The sequence below is a fragment of the Heterodontus francisci genome, unplaced genomic scaffold (genome assembly GCF_036365525.1).
Source record: "Heterodontus francisci isolate sHetFra1 unplaced genomic scaffold, sHetFra1.hap1 HAP1_SCAFFOLD_43, whole genome shotgun sequence".
Taxonomy (NCBI): Eukaryota; Metazoa; Chordata; class Chondrichthyes; order Heterodontiformes; family Heterodontidae; genus Heterodontus; species Heterodontus francisci.
In genome coordinates this window covers 1,715,912-1,728,946 of record NW_027141852.1, presented here as the reverse complement: position 1 = coordinate 1,728,946, position 13,035 = coordinate 1,715,912, and the positions used below count along the sequence as shown (strand labels likewise).

Here is a 13,035-nt window from a genome sequence, read left to right as displayed (position 1 = left end):
ACCCGATAGCTTCCCAGTGAAGACAACACTCAGCTCCCACCTCCCAGTCACCTCCTTTAACCAGGCGAGGCTCTGAAGCCCCGTGGTTCCCGTGTGCTATTATTTCAATTGGACCCAGTGAATAAAATTGCTGACAATTGGACTCATAAATACTTTAAATGCCTTCTTGCCGACTGGATGTGCGAAGTCTGCCCTCCATGTCAGCCGCCGACAGAAAAATCCGGTCCGACGTCTTCCATCCCTATTTTATACACCCCCCTCCCCCTCCCCAGCCTCCATTCCCGTCTCCAACGGTCCCTTAAAATTCTGGCCCGTGTCTCGAAGACTAATGGGAGTGAAACTACATCTGCTCCTTCGCCTGAACAGGGAGAGCTGCTCTCTCTGTGTTTAAAGTGAATGAATCTGATCTTTACCTTGTCTTACTGGGACGTTCACTGTCTGGAAATGTCTGTTTGAAAATGTTTTCCTGGTATATTAATGCAGCAGAGGAGCAGATGTGAGGTGCTGTTCAACAGAGAGGTTTGGAAGTGGGTGAAGGGGTGGTGTGACGCTGTGAGTGAGAGGCGCAGTGAGCGCCATTCTCAATGGAGTGTCAGGAATAAAGGTCAGAGGAACAGACCAGGCAGGAAACACAGAAAGAGCGAGGAGAAGCTGGTGTGAAAAACAGAGATTTAACAACAGGCTTGTTCAGTTGGAACAAAAACAAGAAATGCTGGAATCACTCAGCAGGTCCGGCAGCATCTGCGGAAAGAGAAGCAGAGTCAACGCTTCGGGTCAGTGACCCTTCCTCGGCTGCTTCTCTTTCCGCAGATGCTGCCGGACCTGCTGAGTGATTCCAGCTTTTCTTGTTTTTGTTTCAGATTTCCAGCATCCGCAGTATTTTGCTTTGATTTTATGGCTTGTTCAGTTGGTTTGTGTCTGGTGGTTAGAATACCCAGAATCTGGGTTCACTTCCCTTCCAACTCAGCGAATTGTATCAACATTATGTTCATAAAACCATAGAATGATACCCAAAGAAGGAGACCATTTGGTCCATTGTGTCAGTGCTGTCTCTTTGCTTGTGCTATCCAATTAGTCCTGGTGTTCAGCTTTTTCCTGTAATCTGTACATTTTTCCTTCCAGTATTTATCACTATTGCTTTTCAAAGTTACTACTGAATCTGCTTTCAAGTCCTGATCAGACAGTGCATTCCAGATCACAACACATCACTGGATAAAAAATCATTCCTCATTTCGCCTCTGGTCTTTTCTCAATCACCTGATAAATACATCCTCTGGTTACTGACCCTTTTGCCACTGGAAACAATTTCTCCTTTTTCAACTTATTGAAAACCTTCTTGATGATGTAACATACTAGACTGCCAGTAAAACTGAAGCCCATGGCATAAAAGGGACAATGACAGCATGCATATGAAGTTTGCAGACTGATAGGAACATAGGAGCAGGAGTACGCCATTCAGCCCGTCGAGCCCACCCTGCCATTCAATATGATGACGACTGATCGTCCACTTCAATGCCTTTTTCCCACATTATCTCCATATCCCCTATGTCATTTGTATTTAGAAATCTGTCAATCTCTGCTTTAAACATACTCAATGACTGAGCTTCCACAGCCCTCTGAGGTAGAGAATTCCAAAGATTCACAACCCACTGAGTAAAGAAATTTCTCCTCATCGCTGTCCGAAGTGGCTTTCCCCTTACGTTGAAATTGTGTCCCCTGGTTCTAGACTCCTCAACCGGGGGAAACATCTTAGCTTCATCTACCTGTCTATCCCTTTAAATATTTTGTTTGTTTCAATGAGATCACCTCTCATTCTACAAAACTCCAGAGAATACAGGCCCAGTTTCCCCAATCTCTCTTCATTTGACAGTCCCGCCATCCCGGGAACAAGTCTGGTGAACCTTCGTTGCACTCCCTCTGTGGCAATGATATCCCTCCTAAGGTAAGGGGAACAAAACTTCACACAGTATTCCAAAGTGCAGTCCAACCAAGGTTATATACAATTGAAGCAAGACTTCACTACTCCTGTACTCAAATCCTCTTGTGATAGAGGCTAACATATCATTAGCCTTCCTAATTGCTTGCTGCACCTGCATGTTAGCTTTCAGTCACTTATAGACAAGGACACCCAGGCCCCTTTGTACATTCACACTCTTACCATTTAACAAATAATCTGCACATCTGTTTCTCCTACCAAAGTGGATAACCTCACGTTTTTACACATTATATTTCATGTGCCACTTTCTTGTCCACTCACTAAGTCTGTCCAAATTCCCTTGAAGCCGCTTTGCATCTTCCTCACAACTCACATTCCCACCTAGTTTTGTGTCATCTGCAAACTTGGAAATACTACATTTGGTCCCCACATCCAAATCATGTGAACAGCTGGGTCACAGTGTGGTGGTGAACAGTTGTATTTCTGTCTGGAGGAAGGTTGACAGTGGGTTCCCCATGGTTCCTCATAACTTCAGTTGTGTGCAGAGACTGGAAAAGCTGGGGTTGTGCTCCTTGGAGCAGAGCAAGTTCAGAACAACTTTGACAGAGTTAGAATCAAGGAATCAAATGGTTACAGTACAGAAGGGTACCATTCAGTCCATCATGTCCATGACAGCTCTTTGCAAGAGCAGATCAGCTAATTCCACTCCTCTGCCCTTTCATTGTAGCCCTGCAAATTTTATCTATTCAGGTGTTTATCCAATTCCCTTTTGAAAGCCACGATTGAATCTGCCTCCAGCACACTCTCAGGCAGTATATTCCAGATCCGAACCACTCACTCTGTCCCACACCCCTGGTACCATTGCAGAAAATCTTTTCTGTTCATTCCATCCCTCATAAATAATTGAAATGAAATGTTTATTAGGAAATGCACAACAGAAAAAGGAGAGAGAAATAAATGCTGAGCAAAATAGAAGTCAATGTTTGGAAGGTAAAAAGAGCAAAAGATGTAACTTTTATTCTGGATGAGTGAGAGGAATATATCACACTTTGGGGCTTTTGTAAGAGGATTTACTGATAAACCTGGGATTTGAGAGGAAGCTGGTTCATGGTTTACAGAACAAATTCAGCCCCTGGGGTGGAGCCAACAGCTGCACCGTCCAATAACAGACAGGACGGGGACACTGTCTCAGGCCTGGTGAGCTCAGTCGATGAAAGCATGAAACTCTGAATCTCAAGTTTTCTAGTTTGAGCCCACGGTGGGTGTTTTCTATTTCCTTTTTGGGCTGAGTTTACAGGCGTTATCCAGCTCTGAATTCCTCGGCAGAGAGTTCAAGGAGTGTTTGAAATGAGATTCAACAACAGTATGAGAAAGTCTCTCCTTGATTCAGGACTCTTACCTCTCTGCAGCATCTCACTGCTGAAGATTGAACTTTTTCTCATTTCATTCTCAGCTCAGGATCAGTGTGGACCAATGGGACTTCTGGCTGTCTCCCACTTCACAATCCATCAGTGCTGAGAAAGCAATGGGGAATATTACTCACATGTTACAATGTTTTATAAATACTTGAATGTATTTCACACTGTGTCGAACAGTGTGAATCTCCCCTGGTATATCAGCTGACCAACACTTCAACAGAACATTCACATAATGTGAGCTCTGAGATCTGTTCAGATCCCATTCCCAAGACCTGGAAAGTGGTTTTGGGCTGGATCACTCTTTTTCAGCTGGCACAGACACGATTGCTAAATGGTCTCATTCTGAGCCATAAATTTTCTCCATTTTCGATGTTCTATGAAGTGAGGTGTGATTGGGAGGGGCAATTCCACCAGGGTTATATTTTCTACCAAAACAATGACACAAGGGATACTTCACATTTTTATTCATTCATTCATGCGATGTGGGCATCGCTGGCTAGGCCAGCATTTATTGCCCATCCCTAATTGCCCATGAGAAGGTGGTGCCTTCTTGAACCGCTGCAGTCCATGTGGGGTAGGTACACCCACAGTGCTGTGAGGAAGGGAGTTCCAGGATTTTGACCCAGCGACAGTGAAGGAACGGCGATATAGTTCCAAGTCAGGATGGTGTGTGGCTTGGAGGGGAACTTGCAGGTGGTGGTATCCCCTGCATTTGCTGCCCTTGCCCTTCTCGGTGGTAAAGGTCGCTGGGTTTGGAAGGTGCTGTCTAAGGAGTCTTGGTGCATTGCTGCAGTGCATCTTGTAGACGGTACACACTGCTGCCACTGTGTGCCGATGGTGGAGGGAGTGAATGTTTGCAGATGGGGTGCGAATCAAGTGGGCTGCTTTGTCCTGGACGGTGTTGAGATTCTTGAGTTGGAATTGCACCCATCCAGGCAAGTGGAGAGTATTCCTTCACACTCTTGACTTGTGAATTGCAGATGGTGGACAGGCTTTGGGGAGTCAGGAGTCATGGATGAGTGAGAGGAATATATCACACTTTGGGGCTTTTGTAAGAGGATTTATTGATAAACCTGGGATTTGAGAGGAAGCTGCTTCATGGTTTACAGAACAAATTCAGCCCCTGGGGTGGAGCCAACAGCTGCACTGTAATTACTCGCCTCAGGATTCCAAGCCTCTGACCTGCTCTTGTAGTCACGTTATTTGTATGGCTACCCATGGTAACCCCCATGATGTTGATGGTGGGGGATTCAGTGATTGTAATGCTATTGAATGTCAAGGGGAGATGGTTAGATTCTCTCTTGTTGGAGATGGTCATTGCCTGGCACTTGTGTGGTGCGAATGTTACTTGCCACTTATCATCCCAAGCCTGTGAGACTGAAATAGCTCAGTTGGGAGTGTGTTAGACCGAAGATCCCTGGTTCAATCTGGGGTTTTGGCAGTTTTCCTTTATTCTGCATCGCCTTTTGGTTTTGACACTTGAGCTGCACAATTTACACTGAAATTATTTACCCAACTCTGAAGGTTGGATTGGAATAGAGAGATATCAAGGATGGGAAATATTTACATTGTCAGCTTTAGCTTATTCTCTATCTCCTTGTGTCCTTGTAAACTTGTTTGTATCTAAAAGTTGGATTTTAAGTGTAACAAAAATGTGTCAAATTATTGACTGACCATGTGACAGCGCAGTTGGGGATCAAATCCACAGCCTTGTTGTTATCAACACTGCGTCCTAACCAACTGAACTAAGCGGCCTATAGACAGAGCCAGGTATGGGTTTGAGCCGCACACTGTGCGGTTTGTGTTTTATTTCTCACACTGGGTGACAGAGCAATTGTACAAACAATGGACACATCACATCCCTGAAACATTGTTCTGATATAAAACAGTGTGAAATAAGAACTGAGCATGGAAATGGAACGGAACCAGGAATCAGGACTTTCATCCATTGAAGTTGATCTTGAAATTCTACCATTCACTGAACATTCCAATGGATCGAACTCTCTTCTGATATCAAATCCAGGAACTTGAGCTGCTGTAAAACATAACTGAGCCTGACGTGATTCGAACACACAACCTTCTGATCTGGAGTTAAACGCGCTACCGTTGCGCCACAAGCTCACAGCTAAAGCAAAGTCTTCCATTCCTGGCAGATTTACTTCTTGTTTAGATTCAGTGATTGAAATTAATTCAATCCTCATCTGACCTCCGCTCTGCAAAGGCCTGCCACCCGACCTGAACCCGACGGGACCCGTGTCGGGTTCGGGTCGTGTCGGGTCGCTCTTCCGGGTCTGGCTTTCGGGCTCGGGTCAGGTCGGGTCAGGATCGGGTCGGGCTGGGTCCAGGTCGGGCTGAGTCCGTGTCGGACACACACAGTAAGTATTACATTTAACTCTGCTGGGAAGTTGAGTTTAATAAGTGTCAAAAGTTGAAAAGCCAACCTAAGCTGGGAGTCCGGGTCATCAAGGAGGGAAACTCTGAGTCTGCTCAGTGAGCAAGTGAGCATCTCTATGACGTCATTGCGCTCATGCTGCAGTTTCCTGTAGATTCGGAATCGGGAGGTAGATAAAGTGAACATTCCGGTGGTCGGGTAAGGTTCGGGTTAGTTTGGGCGTGGGAATAAATGGAGATACTCGGGCCGGGTCGGGCTCGGGTCCAATGTGGTTCTGTCGGGTTTGGGTCGGGTATTTTTTCCTGACCTGAGCAGGCCTTTCCCGCTCTGTCAGTTCAGTGCCTTATTTAAACTATTACTTGGAGTTCTGTTTTACAGGGTCTCGGCTGTTTAAGTATTTCCCAGACCCACTACTCTGATTAATCAGACATTTTGCTGCTAACTGCTGCTGCTACAATTGAAATGTAAAAAAGAATTTCCAGTGACCTGCAACCAATGGACAAATACATTTCAGAAAGTTAAAGCTCATTCGCCAATCCACAAATGTGTCTTTCTGCTTATATTTATAAACAACTCCTTCTCTCCACTATGAGAACTATACAATCACTCCAGTTATTTGAAAGTTAGTATAAGATGTTCCAGTTCATCAATTTTAAAACTGCAGCAGGTATTTTCCAGAAAACTTCTCTGTTGGAACCTCAGTCCCATTTAGATTGAAAGTGGACAATTAATGTATTCACTTGTTCATTGTGGACAGGTGTCTGACTTAGAATAACTCTCATTAACTTTCAATGAGGTGGCAGTATTTCTGTGCTCCCATTTTACACAGTCTGTCCTGTTCATGCACCATGTTTTTATTCTCCTCTCCCATTCTCCACAGGATACAGATTACAAGCATCATCACTCTAGCTGTTGAAAAGCCTTGGAAGAATCTGGTCACACAGGTATTGAAACATTCATTTTCTGCCATTTTACAAGTTGGTTTCTTTAAACACAGTACAATGTGCAATCATCTTGAAAAGAGATTCTCTTTAATATCCAATACAAACTGAATTACAAACCTGACAGACAAACACAGGAGAACAAGTGACTAGTGAACACAAACCTCATGGTGCTCATTTTCAGATTTATTGCAGTCATCTTACAAAACAAGTGAAAGAATATTCCAGTGAAATGATTTGGAAAGTAAGTGTGACTTTTGTTGGTGCCTTTCTTTGCTCTGTTGGTGAAACTTTCTTGCACCTGACTCCTGTTCATGTCTCTGTTTCCTCTATTGAATGAGGAAGGAGGTATTTGATCAGAAATCAACTGGATTGTGTACCTTTGAGAGGGGATTTCTGCACCATCAGGGCTGGAAACAGGAGTGAGTGAAAGACAATGTGTGGAGTTTGATTTTGTACAGAGGGAGAGCAAATCTAACAGGACTGTGAGATATTGGCCTGGATTCTACAGCCCCAATAGTGGTGAACTCTGAGACTTTCACTGCTATTGAGGGTCTGAACAGCACTGCAACTGCCGGTACATGCACACACTAACACCAGCATCTGGAAGTTGTGGTGGTGAGAAATGTGCTTAGAAGGAGCCTCTGCTCATAATCGCACCAGCCCACTCTTTAAAGTGACAGGGACCTGTAGTTCAGCAATTTGGGCTCATTGCCCACAATGTACCCTGATTTTTACCTGGGTTGGATTAAAGCCGGTACCAACAGGCTCAGGGCTGCTCGGGAAGGACTTTTCTGTTGACACAACAGCTCCACTATTCCAGGAAGACACCGGCAGCAGCAGGGTTCAACTCTCAGAAAGGAGTTCAGACATTTTAAATGTTGTATTTTATTTCATAATTGTATGTAAGTTTTTAGCATGGCCTGATCAGAGTTCTTAAATTTACATCTGACTTTTTATTAACAAGATTGAAGTGTTTTTAAAAGATCTCGAAATGTATATGACTTTTTATCAAGATTTACTTGGCTTCTTTGTAAAGACTCGAGGAAGATTGAAGTGACTTTTAAAAACTACATCTTCTCCTTTAAAATCCTGCTTCCATGCAGATGACATTGGAAGATGACTTCAGAATAACTTAGACAATCTTTCTAACAGGTACTGCAACAGCTTAAGTCCTACTTTCTGCAAAAGCTGGTGAATTACCTTCCGGGAGCGGAGAGGAGCGGAGCGGAGCAGACCTATACGGACCGATGTGAGGAGAACGCCGAGAGCGGAGCCTATAAATCCAATCCGAGGATCGAGGCCCAGTCTCTTCCCTTCCAGGAGTGGAGTGGAGCTCTTCCAGTGTGCTGGAGTTTTGAAAGAAAAGAAGCCAACTATGATGTCAGAGGAGAACTGCAAGGTGATTGGTTGGCGAGTCACTGCTGTTAGTGTATTTAAATATCTTGAAGAAAAGGGCAAAGTTTTTTAGTTGAAAAAAAACCTCTACTGATAAGGTGAGTACTACTAAAGTGTTTTTTTTATTCAGTGTAGCTTATGAAGGACTTTAGATTGTCGTGGGTAGAACAAGGCCCCTAGTGTCATTAGTATTTTTTAATTAAGGGAGTAACTAATTAATCTAAGGGTAAGTCATTGCAGGAGAGCTCAGCCCCGTGATATGCTCCTCCTGCGCTATGTGGGGATTCAGGAACCCTCCCAGTCTCCATGACGACCATGTGTGCAGGAAGTGTATCCAGCTGCAGCTACTGGCTACTCGCATTATGGAGCAGGAACTGCGGGTGGTTTCACTGTGGAGCGTCCGCGAAGCTGAGGGCGTCATGGATAGCATGTTTAGTGAGGTGGTCGCACCGCAGGTAATGGATGCACAGGCAGAAAAGGGATGGGTGACCACCAGATGGAATAGTAGGAGCAGGCAGGTAGTGCAGGAGTCCCCTGTGGCCATCCCCCTCTCAAACAGATACACCGCTTTGGTTACTGTTGGGGGGAAGACCTCCCAGGGGAAAAGAGCAACAGCGCGGTCCGTGGCACCACGGAGGGCTCTGCTGCACAGCAGGGGAGGAAAAGGGGTGGAAGAGCTATTGTGATAGGGGATTCTATCATAAGGGGTGCTGATAGGCGTTTCTGTGGCCGCAAACGAGACTCCAGGATGGTATGTTGCCTCCCTAATACAAGGGTCAAGGATGTTTCCGAGCAGCTGCCGGAAATTCTGAAAGTGGAGGGTGTGCAGCCAGAGATCGTGGTCCATATTGGTACGAACGACATAGGAAGGAAGAGAGATGAGGTTCTGCAAAGTGAATATAGGGAGTTAGGCAGAAGGTTAAAGAGCAGGAACTCGAGGGTTGTAATCTCAGGATTACTCCCTGTGACACGTGCTAGTGTGGGTAGGAATAGGAGGATTAGGCAAATGAATGCGTTGCTGAAGACTGGCGAAGGCGGGAGTGCTTCAGGTACTTGGATCATTGGGATCTCTTCTGGTGCAGAGGTGACCTGTACAAGAGGGACGGGTTGCATCTGAACTGGAAGGGGACCAATAATCTTGTAGGGAGATTTTATAGTAATACACGGGAACGTTTAAACTAGTCTTGCAGCGGGGGTGGAACCCAAAGTAGTAGTCTCTCCGATGAGATAGTTGAGGCAAATGGAGAGGTTAAAGCATACAAGTCCAGTAGGCAGGCCAGGCAGGGGCAGGGCAGGGAAGGTGGAAGGTCTGGTAGGCTAAACTGCATTTACTTTAATGCAAGTATCCTTACAGGTAAGGCAGATTAACTCAGAGCATGGATCAGTACATGGGATTGTGATATTGTAGCTATTACGGAAACGTGGTTGAGGGATGGGCAGGACTGGCCACTCAATGTTCCGGGGTACCGATCCTTCCGGCGTGACAGAGGTGGAGGTAAGAGAGGAGGGGGAGTTGCACTATTGATTAGGGAGGACATCAGTACTTAGAGAGGATATCCCGGGGTGAATGTCCAGTGAGGCCATACTGGTAGAACTTAGAAATAATAAAAGGGTGATCCCTTTGATGGGATTATACTATAGGCCCCCCAATAGTCAGAGGGAAGTGGAGGAGCATATATGTAGGGAAATCACAGATAGGTATAGGAATTATAGGGTTGTAATAGTAGGTGATTTTAACTTCCCTAAGATTGACTGGGACTGCCTTCGTGCAAAGGGATCAGATGGGGAAGAATTTGTTTAGTGAATCCAGGATAGTTTTCTGAAGCAGTACGTGGATGGCCCGACTAGAGAAGGGGCCACACTCGACCTCCTCTTAGGAAATTAGGATGGGCAGGTGGTTGATGTGTCATTGGGGGAGCACTTTGGGACCAGTGACCATAACTCTATTAGCTTCAAGATAGTTATGAAAAAGAATAGGACTGGTCCTCAGGTTGAAGTCCTAAATTGGGGGAAGGCTAATTTCCATGGCATCAGACAGGAACTCTCAAAAGTTGAATGGGAGAGGCTGTTGACAGGTAAAGGGACGTCTGGCAAGTGGGAGGCTTTTAAAAGTGAGATAGGAAGAGTTCAGGGCCAGCATGTTCCTGTTAGATGGAAGGGCAAGGCTGGCAAGTTTAGGGAACCTTGGTTGACGAGGGATATTGAGGGTCTGGTCAGGACAAAGAAGGAGGCATACGTCAAGTATAGGCAGCTGGGATCGAGCGAGTCCCTCGAGACCTATAGGGGATGTAGGAGAACAGTTAAGAAGGAAATTAGGAGGGCGAAAAGGGGCCATGAGATTTCCCTGGCAGATAAGATAAAGGAGAATCCTAAAAGATTCTATAAGTATATTAAGAGTAAAAGGGTAGCTAGGGAGAGAGTAGGTCCACTTAAGGATCAGTGTGGCAATCTATGTGTGAAGCCACGCGAAATGGGCGAGGTCTTAAATGAATATTTCTCGTCTGTATTTACCGTGGAGAAGGTCATGGAAGCTAGTGAGTTCAAGGGAGGGAACAGCGATATCCTGCAGCATATCAACATTACAAAGGAGGAGGTGTTGGAGGTTTTGAAGCGCATTAAGGTGGATAAATCCCCCGGGCCTGATCAGATGTATCCGAGGATGCTATGGGAAGCAAGGGAGGAGATTGCTGGGGCGCTGGCAGAGATTTTTGTATCATCGTTAGCCACGGGTGGGGTACCGGAAGACTGGAGGATAGCTAATTTGTTAATTAATAAATTAAATAACAAATCATGTCGCCTCTTTCTCTTCTAAACTCTGGCGGAGACAAGCCTAGCTTGTCCAATCTTTCCTCGTAAGACAGCCCACCCATTCCATGTATTAGTCGAGTAAACTTTCTCTGTGCTACCTCCAATGCATTTACATCCTTCCGCAAATAAGGAGACCAGTACTGTACTCAGTACTGCAGAAGAGGTCTCACCAATGTCCTGTATAGCTGAAGCATAACCTCCCTACTATTGTATTCAATTCCCATGGTGATAAATGATAACATTCTATTAGCTTTCCTAATTAAGTGCTGGACCTGCATACTAACCTTTTGCAATTCATGCCCTCGGACACCCAGATCCCTCTGCATCTCAGAGCTCTGCAATCTCTCACCATTTAGAAAAGATGCTTTTTTATTCTTCCTGCCATAGTGGACAATTTCCTACTTTCCCACATTATACTCCATTTGCCAGGTCTTTGCCCAATCACTTAACCTATCTATATCCCTTTGTAGCCCCCTTATGTCCTCTTCACAACCTACTTTCCTACCTATCTTTGTGATCAGCAAATTTAGCAACAATACCTTCGGTCCCTTCATCTAAGTCATTTATATAAATTGTAAAAAGTTGAGGCCCCAGCACAGATCCCTGTGGCACACCACTCGTTACTTCTTGCCAACCAGAAAATGACCCATTTATGCTGACTCTCTGTTTCCTGTCAGCTAGCCAATCTTCTATCCATGCCAATATGTTACCCCCGACACCATGAGCTTTTATTTTCTGCAATAACCTTTGATATGGCACCTTATGCTTCTGGAAATCGAAATACAATACATCCACTGGTTCCCCTTTATCCACAGCACATGTAACTCCCTCAAAGAACTCCAATAAATTGGTTAAACATGATTTCCCTTTCAAAAGACCATGTTGACTCTGCCTGATTACCTTAATTTTTTCTAAATGCCCTGCTATAACATCCTCTGTAATAGCTCCAAACATTTTCCCTAAGACAAATGTTAAGCGAACTGGCCTGTCGTTTCCTGCTTTCTGTCTCCCTCCCTTTTTGAATAAATGAGTTACATTCACTCCTTTCCATTCTAACGGAACCTTCCCGAATCTAGGTAATTTTGGAATATTAAAACCAGCGCATCAACTATGTCACTAGCCAATTCTGGACCTGGCGACTTGTCAACCCGCAGCTCCAACAATTTGTTTAGTACCACTTCCCTGGTGATTGTAATTTTCTTGAGTTCCTCCATCCCTTCAATTTCCTGATATACGGCTAATACTGGGATGTTATTTGTATCCTCAATAGTGAAGACCGATGCAAAGTATCTGTTCAATTCATCTGCCATCTCTTAATTATCCATTATTAATTCCCCAGACACACTTTCTATTGGACCAACAGTCGCTTTGTTAACTCTTTTCTTTTTAAAATATCTATCGAAACTCTTACTAGTTGTCTTGAAATTTCTTGCGAGCTTTCTCTCATACTCTAATTTTACCTTCCTTATCAATCTTTTAGTCATTCTTTGCTGTTTTTTATATTCTGTCCAATCTTCTGACCTGCCTCCCACCTTTGCACAATTATAGGCTTTTTCTTTAAGTTTGATGGTATCTTTAACTGTTTTCGTGAACCATGGATGGTGAGTCCCACCTTTGGAACTTTTCTTTCTCGTTGAAATGTATCTGTTCTGTGTATTCTGAAATATCCCCGTAAATGTCTGCCACTGCATCTCTATTGACTTATCCCTTAACCTAATTTGCCAGTTCACTTTAGCTAGCTCTGCTTTCATGACCTTATAATTGCCCTTATTTAAATTTAAAATACTAGTCTGGGACCCACTCTCCTCTCTCTCAAACTGAATGTAAAATTCAATCATATTATAATCGCTACTGCTTAGGGGCACCTGAACTATGAGGTCATTAATTAATCCTATCTCGTTGCACAATGCCAGGTCAAGTATAGCCTGCTCTCTGGTTGGCTCCAGAATGTATTGTTCCAAGAAATTATCCCCAAAACATTCTATGTACTCCTCATCTAGGCTACCTCTGCCCATCCGAATTTTCCAGTCTATATGTCGATTAAAATCCCCCATAATTATCACAGTACCTTTCTGACAAGCTGCCATTATTTCTTCCTTCATATCCCATCCGACAGTGTGGTTAATGTTAGGTGGCCTGGAC

At 44.4% G+C, this 13,035-nt stretch overlaps 1 non-coding gene across 1 annotated transcript; it reads right to left on the bottom strand.

Annotated features, from left to right (window-relative positions):
- Window positions 1–5,403: 5,403 nt before the first annotated feature.
- Window positions 5,404–5,475, bottom strand: trnaw-cca (transfer RNA tryptophan (anticodon CCA)). The gene has a single exon. It is a non-coding gene; the product is annotated as a tRNA-Trp (tRNA).
- Between the last annotated feature and the right edge of the window lie 7,560 nt (window positions 5,476–13,035).